Source organism: Erithacus rubecula (assembly GCF_903797595.1).
Source record: "Erithacus rubecula genome assembly, contig: scaffold_125_arrow_ctg1, whole genome shotgun sequence".
NCBI lineage: Eukaryota > Metazoa > Chordata > Aves > Passeriformes > Muscicapidae > Erithacus > Erithacus rubecula.
This window is the reverse complement of record NW_027636167.1, coordinates 402,520-414,616: the sequence shown is the minus strand read 5'-3', so window position 1 is coordinate 414,616 and position 12,097 is coordinate 402,520.

The window sequence follows — 12,097 nt, the reverse complement described above, 5'->3', positions numbered from 1 at the left end:
GCCAATCTCTGTCTCCGTGCTGGTTCCGGTGACGGTGCTGGTCCCAGAGTGCTCATAGTGCCAATCTCAGTCTCGGAGCTGATTCCGGTGCCAGTGCTGGTCCCAGAGCTCTCATAGTGCCAATCACTGTCGCAGTGCTGATTCTGTTGCTGGTCCCAGAGTGCTCATAGTACCAATTTCAGTCTCCGTGCTGGTTCCGATGCCGGTGCTGGTCCCAGAATGCTCATAGTGCCCATCTCAGTCTCTGTGCTGGTTCCGGTGTCGTTGCTGGTCCCAGAGTGCTCATATTGCCAGTCTCAGTTTTGGCGCTAGTTCTGGTGCTAGTCCCAGAGTGCTCATTGTGCCAATCTCAGTCTCAGTGCTGGTTCTGGTGCCAGTGCTGGTCCCAGAGTGCTCATAGTGCCAATCTCAGTCTAAGTGCTGGTTCTTGTGCTGGTCCCAGAGTGCTCAGAGTGCCAATCTCAGTTGCGGAGCTGGTTCTGTTTCCCGTTCTGGTCCCTGACTGCTCATAATGCCAATCTCAGTCTCGGTGCTGGTTCTGTTTCCGGTGCTGGTTCCATAAAACTAATAGTGCCAATCTCAGTCTCGGTGCGGGTTTCGGTGCTGGTCGCAGAGTGCTCATATTGCCAATCTCAGTCTCTGTGCTTGTTCTGGTGGCAGTGCTGGTCCCAGAGTGCTCATAGTGCCAATCTCAGTCTCAGTGCTGGTTCTTGTGCTGGTCCCAGAGTGCTCAGAGTGCCAATCTCAGTTGCGGAGCTGGTTCCAGTGCCGGTGCTGGTCCCTGATAGCTCATAGTGCCAATCTCAGTCTCGGTGCTGGTTCTGTTTCCCGTTCTGGTCCCTGACTGCTCATAATGCCAATCTCAGTCTCGGTGCTGGTTCTGTTTCCGGTGCTGGTCCCATAAAACTAATAGTGCCAATCTCAGTCTCGGTGCGGGTTCCGGTGCTGGTCGCAGAGTGCTCATATTGCCAATCTCAGTCTCTGTGCTTGTTCTGGTGGCAGTGCTGGTCCCAGAGTGCTCCAAGTGCGAATCTCAGTCTCAGTGCTGGTTCCGGTGCCAGTGCTGGTCCCAGAGTTCTCATAGTGCCAATCTCTGTCGCAGTACTGATTCTGTTGCTGGTCCCAGAGTGCTCATAGTACTAATCTCAGTCTCGGTGCTGGTTCCGATGCTGGTGCTGGTCCCAGAATGCTCATAGTGCCAATCTCAGTCTCAGTGTGGGTTCAGGTGCTGGTCCCGGAGTGCTCATAGTGCCAATCTGCGTTTCGGCACGGGTTCTGGTGCCGCTCTCATTCTCAGCCACGGAATTTTGCTGCTCCCAGTCGCAGAATTCTTCCGAGGCTGGTGCCAGTGTTGGTGCTAGTCTCAATCTTGGTCCCAGTGCCAGTCCTATATGGGTTCCAGTCTCAGTGCTGGTTCTGTTTTCAGTCTTGGTCTCAGTCACATTCACAGAGTGGTTCTGGTCCCAGAGCTGGTTCCGGTGCCAGTGCTGGTCTCAGAGTGCTCATAGTGCCAATCTCAGTCTCCGTGCTGGTTCCAGTGATGATGCGGATCCCAGAGTGCTCATATTGCCAATCTCAGTCTCGGTGCTTGTTCCGGTGACGGTGCCGGTCCCAGATTGGTAATAGTGCCAATCTCAGTCTCAATGCTGGTTCTGGTGCCGGTGCTGGTCCCAGACTGCTAATAGTGCCAATCTCAGCCTCGGTGCTGGTTCCGCTTTCGGTGCTAGTCCCAGAATACTCATAGTGCCAATCTCATTCTCGGTGCTGGTTCTGGTTCAGCTGCTGGTCCCAGAACGCTAATAGTGCCAGTCTCAGTCTCGGTGCTGGGTCTGGTGCAGGTCGCAGAGAGCTCATAATTAAAATTACAGTCTCGGTTCTTGTTCCGATGCCAGTGCTGGTCCCAGAGTGCTCATAGTGCCAATCTCAGTCTCGGTGCTGATTCCGGTGCTGGTCCAAGAGTGCTCATATTGCTAATCTCAGTCTCATTTCTGCTTCCGCTGCCGGTGCTGGTCCCAGAGTGCTCATAGTGCCAATCTCAATCTCAGTGCTGGTTCTGGTGCCGGTGCTCTTCCCGGTGCGGTCATAGTGCCAATCTCATTCTCGGTGCTGGTTCTGGTGGCAGTGCTGGTCCCAGAGTGCTCATAGTGCCAGTCTCAGTCTCAGTGCTGGTTCCGGTTCTGGTGCTGGTCCCGGAGTTCTCATAGTGCCAATCTCAGTCTCAAAACTGGTTCCGATGTCAGTGTTGGTCCCGGAATGGTCATAGTGCCAATCTCAAGCTCAGTGCTGCTTCCGGCGCCGGTGCTGGTCCCAGAGTGCTCATAGTGCCAATCTAAGTCTCGTTGCTGGATCTGGTGCCGGTGCTGTTCCTAGAGTGCTCATAGAGCCAATCTCAGTCTCGGAGGTGCTTCCGAAGCCGGTGATGGTCGCGAAGGGTTCATAGTGCCAATCTCAGTCTCAGTGCTGGCTCTGGTGGCGTTGCTAGTCTCAGAGTGCTCATAGTTCCAATCTCAGTCTCGGTGCTGGTTCTGGTTTCAGTGCTGGTCCCAGATAGCTCATAGTGCCAGTCTCAGTTTCCGTGCTAGTTCTGGTGCTGGTCCCAGAGTGCTCATAGTGCCAATCTCATTCTTGGTGCTAGTTCTGGTTCCGGTGCTGGTCCCATAGTTCTAATAGTGCCAGTCCAAGTCTTGGTGCTGTTTCCGGTGCTGGTCTTAGAGTGGTAATTCTGCCAATCTCAGTCTCTGTGCTTGTTCCGGTGCTGGCGCTGGTTTCAGAGTGCTCATAGCGCAGATCACAGTCTCAAAGCTGGTTTTGGTGCCGGTGCTGGTCCCAGGATGCTCATAGTGCCAATCTCAGTCTCGGTGCTGGTTCTGGTTTCGGTGCTGGTCCCAGAGTGCTCATAGTGCCAGTCTCAGTTTCGGTGCAAGTTCTGGTGCTGGTCGCAGAGTGCTCATAGTTCCCATCACAGCCTCTATGCTGGTTTCGGTGACAGTGCTGGTCCCAGAGTGCTCATAGTTCCAATCTCAGTCTCAGTGCTGGTTCTGGTGCTGATCCCAGAGTGCTGATAGTGCCAATATCTGTCTCGGCGCTGGTTCCAGAGCCGGTGCTGGTCCCGGAGTGGCCATACTGCCAATCTCTGTCCCGGTGCTGGTTCTGGTGCTGGTCCCAGAGTGCTCATATTGCTAATCTCAGTCTCAGTGCTGGTTCTGGTTTCGGTGCCGGTCCCATAGTACTCAGAGTGCCAGTCTTAGTCTCAGTGCTGGTTCTGGTGCTGGTCGCACACTGCTCATAGTGCCAATCTCAGTCTCTGTGCCGGTTCCGGAGCCGGTGCTGGTTCCAGACTGCTCATAGTGCAGATCACAGCCTCAAAGCTGTTTCTGGCGCCGGTGCTGGTCCCAGGATGCTCATAGTGACAATCTCAGTCTCGGTGCTGGTTCTGGTGCCAATGCTGGTCCCTGAGTGCTCATAGTGCCAATTTCAGTCTCAACGCTGGTTCCCATGCCAGTGCTGGTTCCGGAGTGGTCATAAAGCCAATCTCAGTCTCAGTGCTGGTTCTGGTTCCGCAGCTGGTCCCAGAGTGCTCATAATGCCAATCTCAGTCTCGGTGCTGGTTCCCGTGCTGGTGCTAGTCCCGGAGTGGTCATACTGCCAATCTCAGTCGCAGTGCTGGTTCCGGTGCCGGTGCTGGTCCCAAAGTGCTCATTGTGCCCATCTCCATCTCGGTGCTGATTCCGGTGTCGGTGCTGGCCCCGGAGTGGTCATAGTGCCAATCTCAGTCTCCGTGCCGGTTCTGGGGCAGGTCCCAGAGTGCTCATGGTGCCAGTCTCAGTCTCGGTGCTGGTTCCGGTGCAGGTGCCGTCCCAGAGTGTTTATAATGCCAATCTGAGTCTCGGTGCTGGTTCTGGTGTTTGTGCTATTCCCAGAATGGTTATAGTGCCATTCTAGGTCTCGGTGCTGGTTCTGGTGCCATTGCTGGTCCCAGAGTGTTCCAAGTGCCAATCTTAATCAGGCTTCTGGTTCTGCTGCCGCTCTCAGTTTCAGTCCCGGTGTTGTGCGGCTCCCAGTCCCAGAATTCTCCCGGTGCTGGTCCCAGTGTTGGTGCTGGTCTCAGTCTTGGTCCCAGTGCCATTCCTATGTGGATTCCAGTCTCGGTGCTGGTTCTGTTTTCAGTTTTGCTCTCATTCACATTCACAGAGTAGTTCTGGTCCCACAGCTGGTTCCGGTGCCAGTGGTGGTCCAAGAGTGCTCATATGGCCAGTCTCAGTCTCAGTGCTGGTTCCGGTGACGGTGCCGGTCCCGGAGTGGTAATAGTGCCAATCTCAGTCTCAATGCTGGTTCTGGTGCCGGTGCTGGACCCTGACTGCTCATAGTGCCAATCTCAATCTCGATGATGGTTCCTGAGCTGGTCCCACAGTGCTAATAGTGCCATTCTCTTTCTTGGTGCTGGTTCTGATTCTGCTGCTGGTCCCAGAATGCTAATAGTGCCAGTCTCAGTCTCAGTGCTGGTTCTGGTGCTGGTCGCAGAGTGCATATAATTAAAATCACTGTCTCGGTGCTGGTTCCGATGCTGGTGCTGGTCCCAGAGTGCTCATAGTGCCAATCTCAGTCTCGGTGCTGGTTCCGAAGCCGGTGCTCCACACAGGGTGCTCATAGTGCCAATCTCAGTTACGGTGCCGGTTCCGGTGCTGGTGCTGCTCACAGAGTGCTCATTGTGCCAATCTCAGTCTCGGAGCTGGTTCCAAAGCCATTGCCGGTCCCGGAGTGGTAATAGTGCCAATCTCTGTCTCAGTGCTGGTTCTGGTGCCGGTGCTGGTCCCAGATTGCTCATTTTTCCAATCTCAGTCTCAGTGCTGGTTCTGCATCCAGTGTTGGTTTCAGAGTGCTCATAATGAAAATCACAGTGTTGGAGATTGTTCTGGTTCCATTGCTGGTAAAAAAGTGCTCATGGTACCAATCTCCATCTTGGTGCTCATTCTGGTGCTGGTCCCAGAGTGCTCATAGTGCCAATCTCCGTCTCGTTTCTGGTTCAGGTGCTGGTGCTGGTCCCAAAATTCTCATACTGCCAATCTCTGTCGCAGTACTGATTCTGTTGCTGGTACCAGAGTGCTCATAGTACCAATCTCAGTCTCCTTGCTGGTTCCGATGCTGGTCCCAGATTGCTCATAGTGACAATCTCAGTCTCTGTGCTTGTTCCGGTGCCGGTGCTGATCCCAGAGCGCTCATAATGCCAGTCTCAGTTTTGGTGCTAATTCTGGTGCTGGTCGCAGAGTGCTCATACATAAAATCACAGCCTCGGTGCTGGTTCCAATGCCAGCGATGGTCCCTAGGTGCTCATAGTGCCAATCTCAGTCCTGGTTCTCATTCTGCTGCTGGTCCCAGAGTGCTCATAGTGCCAATCTCAGTCTCAGTTCAGGTTCTGCTGCCGGTGCTCTTCCCGGAGCGGTCATAGTGCCAATCTAGGTCTCGGTGCGGGTTCTGCAGGCAGTGCTGGTCCCAGAATGCTCTAAGTGCCAATCTCAGTCTCTGTGCTGGTTCTGGTGCCGTTCTCAGTCTCAGCCCCGGAGCTGTGACGCTCCCAGTTCCAGAATTCTCCCGGTGCTGGTCCCAGTGTTGGTGCTGGTCTCAGTGTTGTTCCCAGTGCCAGTTCTCTATGGGTACCAATATCGGTGCTGGTTCTGATTTCTGTCTTGGTCTCAGTCACAGTCTCAGAGTTGTTCTGGTCCCAGAGCTGGTTCCGGTGCCAGTGCTGGTCCCAGAGTGCTCATAGTGCCAATCTCAGTCTCGTTTCTAGTTCCGGTGCCGGAGCTGGTTTCAGAGTGCTCATAGTGCCAATCACTGTCTCAGTGCTGGTTCTGATACCGGTGCTGTTCCCAGAGGGGTCATAGTGCCAATCTAGGTCTCAGTGCTGGTTCTGGTAGCAGTGCTGGTCCCAGAGTGCTCCAAGTGCCAATCTCAGTCTCGGTGCTGGTTCCGGTGCCAGTGCTGGTCCCAGAGTTCTCATAGTGCCAATGTCTGTCACAGTACTGATTCTTTTGCGGGTCCCAGAGTGCTCATAGTGCCAATCTCATTTTCGGCGCTTGTTCTGGAGCAGCTCTCATTCTCATCCCCGGATTTTTGCACCTCCCAGTCCCAGAATTCTCCTGAGGCTGGTCCCAGTGTTGGTGCTAGTCTCAGTCTTGGTCCCAGGGCCAGTCCTATATGGGTTCCAGTCTCAGTGCTGGTTCTGTTTTCAGTCATGGTCTCAGTCACATTCAGAGAGTGGTTCAGGTCCCAGAGCTGGTTCCAGTGCCAGTGCTTCTTCAAGAGTGCCAATAGTGCCAATCTCAGACTCAGTGCTGATTCCAGTGCTTGTGCTGGTCACAGAGTGCTCATAGTGCCAATCTCAGTCACAGAGCTGGTTGTGGTGCTGGTCCCAGATTGCTCATAGTGCCAATCTCAGTCTCGGTGCTGGTTTCGGCGCCGGTGCTCGTCACAGAGTGCTCATAGTGCCAATCTCAGTCTCCGTGCCGGTTCCGGTGCCGGTTCTGCTCACAGAGTGCTCATTGTGCAAATCTCAGTCTCGGAACTAATTCCAAAGCCGTTGCCGGAACCGGAGTGGTAATAGTGTCAATCTCAGTCTCAGTGCTGGTTCTGGTGCCGGTGCTGGTCCCAGAGTGCTCATAGTGCCAATCTCAGTCTCGGTGCTGGTTCTGCTTCCGGTGCTGGTCACATAGTACTAATAGTGGAAGTCTCAGTCTCGGTGCAGATTCCGGTGCTGGTCGCAGAGTGCTCATTGTGCCAATCTCAGTCTCAACGCTGGTTCCGATGCCAGTGCTGGTTCCGGAGTGGTCATACTGCCAATCTCAGTCTCAGTGCTGGTTCTGGTTCTGCAGCTGGTCCCAGAGTGCTCATAATGCCAATCTCAGTCTTGGTACTGTTTCGGGTTCTGGTGCTGGTCCCAGAGGGGTCATACTGCCAATCTCAGTCTCGGTGCAGCTTCCTTTGCTGGTACCAGAGTTCTCATAGTGCCCATCTCAATCTCGGTGCTGATACCAGTGCCGGTGCTGGCCCCGGAGTGGTCATAGAGCCCATCTCAATCTCGGTGCTGATTCCGGTGCCAATGCTGGCCCCGGAGTGGTCATAGTGCCAATCTCAGTCTCCGTGCCGGTTCTTGGGAAGGTCCCAGAGTTCTCATGGTGCCAGTCTCAGTCTCGGGGCTGGTTCCGGTGCAGGTGCCTTCCCAGAGTGTTTATAATGCTAATCTCAGTCTCAGTGCTGGTTCTGGTGTTTGTGCTATTCCCGGATTGGTTATAGTGCCATTCTAGGTCTCGGTGCTGGTTCTGGTGCCATTGCTGGTCCCAGAGTGTTCCAAGTGCCAATCTTAGTCAAGCTTCTGGTTCTGCTGCCGCTCTCAGTTTCAGTCCCGGAGTTGTGCGGCTCCCAGTCCCAGAATTCTCCCAGTGCTGGTCCCAGTGTTGGTGCTGGTCACAGTCTTGGTCCCAGTGCCATTCCTATGTGGGTTCCAGTCTCGGTGCTGGTTCTGTTTTCAGTCTTGCTCTCATTCACATTCACAGAGCAGTTCTGGTCCCAAAGCTGGTTCCGGTGCCAGTGCTGGTCCAAGAGTGCCATAAGTGCCAATCTCAGTCTCAGTGCTGGTTCTGGTTCCGGTGCTGGTCCCAGAGTGCTCATATGGCCAGTCTCAGTCTCAGTGCTGGTTCCGGTGATGGTGCCGGTCCTGGAGTGGTAATAGTGCCAATCTCAGTCTCAATGCTGGTTCTGGTGCCGGTGCTGGACCCTGACTGCTCATAGTGCCAATCTCAGTCTCGGTGCTGGTTCTGGTGCTGGTCCCAGAGTGCTCATAGTGCCAATCTCAGTCTCGGTGCTGGTTCTGGTTCCGCTGCTGTCCCCAGAATGGTAAGATTGCCAGTCTCAATCTCAGTGCTGGTTCTGGTGATGGTCGCAGAGTGCTCATAATTGAAATCACAGTCTTGGTGCTCGTTCTGATGCCAGCACTGGTCCCTAAGTGCTCATAATGCCAATCTCAGTCTCGGTTCTCATTCCGATGCTGGTCCCAGAGTGCTCATAGTGCCCATCTCAATCCCGGTGCTGATTCCGGTGCCGGTGCTGGCCCCAGAGTGGTCATTGTGCCAATCTCAGTCTCCGTGCCGGTTCTGGGGCAGGTCCCAGAGTGCTCATGGTGCCAGTCTCAGTCTCGGTGCTGGTTCCGGTGCAGGTGCCGTCCCAGAGAGTTTATAATGCCTATTTGAGTCTGAGTGCTGGTTCTGGTGTTTGTGCTATTCCCGGAGTGGTTATAGTGCCATTCTAGGTCTCGGTGATGGTTCTGGTGCCATTGCTGGTCCCAAAGTGCTCATAGTGCCCATCTCAATCTCGGTGAAGATTCCGCTACCGGTGCTGGCCCCGGAGTGATCATAGTCCAAATCTCAGTCTCTGTGCCGGTTCTGGGGCAGGTTCCAGAGTGCTCATGGTGCCAGTCTCAGTCTCGGTGCTGTTTCCGGTGCCGGTGCTGGACCCTGACTGCTCATAGTGCCAATCTCAATCTCGGTGCTGGTTCTGGTGCTGGTCCCAGAGTGCTCATAGTGCCAATCTCAGTCTCGGTGCTGCTTCTGGTTTTGGTGCTGGTCCCATAGTACTAATAGTGCCAGTCACAGTATCCGTGCGGGTTCAGGTGCCGGTCCCAGAGTGCTCATAGTGCCAATCTCAGTCTCCGTGCTGGTTCCGGTGCCCGTGCTGGTCCCAGAGTGCTCATATTGCCAGTCTCAGTCTCGGTTCCGGTGACGGTGCCGGTCCCGGTGTGGTAATAGTGTCAATCTCAGCCTCAATGCTGGTTCTGGTGCCGGTGCTGGTCCCAGAGTCCTCATAGTGACAATTTCAGTCTTGGTGCTGGTTCTGGTTCCGCTGCTGACCGCAGAATGGTAAGAGTGCCAGTCTCATTCTCTGCGATGGTTCTGGTGAATGTCGCGGAGTGCTCAAAATTAAAATCACAGTCTCGGTGCTGGTTCCGGTGCTGGTGCTGATACCGGAGTGGTCATACTGCCAATCTCAGTCTCGGTTCTCATTCCAGTGCTGGTCCCAGAGTGCTCATAGTGCCAATCTCAATCTCACTGCTGGTTCTGGTGTAGGTGCTGGTTCCAGAGTGCTCATAGTGCCAATCTCAGACTCGGTGCTGGTTCTGGTTCCGGTGCTGGTCACATAGTACTAATAGTGCCAGTCTCAGTCTCGGTGCGGATTCCGGTGCTGGTCGCAGAGTGCTCATTCTGCCAATCTCAATCTCGGTGCCGGTTCTGGTGCCGATGCTGGTCCCAGAGAGCCCATAATGCCAATTTCAGTCTCAACGCTGGTTCCGATGCCAGGGCTGGTTCCGGAGTGGTCATACTGCCAATCTCAGTCTCAGTGCTGGTTCTGGTTTCGCAGCTGGTCCCAGAGTGCTCATAATGCCAATCTCAATCTCGGTGCTGATTCCGGTGCCGGTGCTGGTCCCGGAGTGGTCATAGTGCATATCTCATTCTCCGTGCCGGTTCTGGGACAGTTCCCAGAATGCCCATGGTGCCAGTCTCAGTCTCGGGGCTGGTTCCGGTGCAGGTGCCTTCCCAGAATGTTTATAATGCTAATCTCAGTCTCAGTGCTGGTTCTGGTGTTTGTGCTATTCCCGGATTGGTTATAGTGCCATTCTAGGTCTCGGTGCTGGTTCTGGTGCTATTGCTGGTCCCAGAGTGTTCCAAGGGCCAATCTTAGTCAGGCTGCTGGTTCTGCTTCCGCTCTCAGTTTCAGTCCCAGAGTTGTGCAGCTCCCAGTCCCAGAATTCTCCCAGTGCTGGTCCCAGTGTTGGTGCTGGTCTCAGTCTTGGTCCCAGTGCCATTCCTATGTAGGTTCCAGTCTCGGTGCTGGTTCTGTTTTCAGTCTTGATCTCCTTCACATTCATAGAGTGTTTCTGGTCCCAAAGTTGATTCCGTTGCCAGTGCTGCTCCAAGAGTGCCATAAGTGGCAATCTCAGTCTCAGTACTGCTTCCGGTGCTGGTGCTGGTCCTAGAGTGCTCATATTGCCAGTCTCAGTCTCGGTGCTGGTTCACGTGACCGTGCTGGTCCCGGAGTGGTAATAGTGCCAATCTCAGTCTCGGCGCTGGTTCCGGTGCCGGTGCTGGAACCTGACTGCTCATAGTGCCAATCTCAGTCTCGGTGCTGGTTCTGGTGCTGGTCCCAGAGTGCTCATAAAGCCAATCTCAGTCTCGGTGCAGGTTCTGGTGCTGGTGCTGGTCCCATAGTACTAATAGTGCCAGTCTCAGTATCTGTGCGGGTTCGAGTGCAGGTCGCAGAGTGCTCATTGTGCCAATCTCAGTCTAGGTGCCGGTCCTGGTGCCGGTGCTGGTCCCAGAGTGCTCATAGTGCCAATTTCAGTCCCGGTGCTGGTTCCAATGCCAGTGCTGGTTCCGTAGTGGTCATACTGCCAATCTCAGTCTCAGTGCTGGTTCTAGTCCCACAGCTGGTCCCAGAGTGCTCATAATGCCAATCTCAGTCTCGGTGCTGGTTCCGGTGCTGGTGCTGGTCCCAGAGTGGTCATACTGCCAATCTCAGTCTTGGTGCAGCTTCTGGTGCTGGTCCCAGAGTGCTCATAGTGCCAATCTCAGTCGCAGTGTTGGTTCCGATGCCGGTGCTGGTCCCAAAGAGCTCATAGTGCCCATCTCAATCTCGGTGGTGATTCCGGTGCCGGTGCTGGCTTCGGAGTGGTCATAGTGCCAATCTCAGTCTCCGTGCCGGTTCTGGGGTAGGTCCCAGATTGCTCATGCTGCCAGTCTCATTCTCCGTGCTGGTTCCGGTGCAGGTGCCGTCCCAGAGTGTTTATAATGCCAATCTGAGTCTCAGTGCTGGTTCTGGTGTTTGTGCTATTCCCATAGTGGTTATAGTGCCATTCTAGGTCTCGGTGATGGTTCTGGTGCCATTGCTGGTCCCAGAGAGTTCCAAGTGCCAAACTTACTCAGGCTGCTAGTTCTGCTGCCGCTCTCAGTCTCAGTCCCAGAGTTGTGCGGCTCCCAGTCCCAGAATTCTCCCGGTGCTGGTCCCAGTGTTGGTGCTGGTCTCAGTCTTGGTCCCAGTGCCATTCTTATGTAGGTTCCATTCTCGGTGCTGGTTCTGTTTTCAGTCTTGCTCTCAATCACATTCACAGAGTGGTTCTCCTCCCAGAGCTAGTTCCGGTGCCAGTACTGGTCCAAGAGTGCCATAAGTGCCAATCTCAGTCTCGGTGACCCTTTCGGTGCCGGTGCTGCTCACAGAGTGCTCATTGTGCCAATCTCAGTCTCGGAGCTGGTTCCAAAGCCGTTGCCGGTCCCGGAGTGGTAATAATGCCAATCTCAGTCTCAGTGCTGGTTCTGGTGCCGGTGCTGCTTCCAGAGTGCTCATAGTGCCAATCTCAGTCTCGGTGCTAATTTCGGTGCTGGTCCCAGAGTGCTCATACTGCCAATCTCAGTCTCTGTGCTGGTTCTGGTGCCGATGCTGGTCCCAGAGTGCTCATTGTGCCAATCTCAGTCTCGGTGCAGGTTCTGGATCCGGTGCTGGTCTCATAGTACTAACAGTGCAAGTCTCAGTATCCGTGCGGGTTCGAATGCTGGTCGCAGAGTGCTCATAGTGCCAATCTCAGTCTCCGTGCTGGTTCCGGTGCCCGTGCTGGTCCCAGAGAGCTCATATTGCCAGTCTCACTCTCGGTGCGGGTTGCGGTGCCGGTGCCGGTCCCATAGTGGTAATAGTGCCAATCTCAGTCTCAATGCTGGTTCTGGTGACGGTGCTGGTGCCAGAGTGCTCATAGTGCCAATCTCAGTCTCGGTGCTGGTTCAGCTTCCGGTGCTGGTCCCAGAATGCTCATAGTGCCAATCTGATTCTCGGTACTGGTTCTGATTCCGCTGCTGGTCCCAGAATGCTAATAGTTCCAGTCTCAGTCTCGGTGCTGGTTCCGATGCCGGTGGTGGTCCCAGAGTGCTCATAGTGCCAATCTCAATCTCAGTGCTGGTTCTGGTGCCGCTGCTGGTTCCAGAGTGCTCATAGTGCCAATCTCAGTCTAGGTGCTGGTTCTGGTTCCGGTGCTGGTCACATAGTACTAATAGTGCCAGTCTCA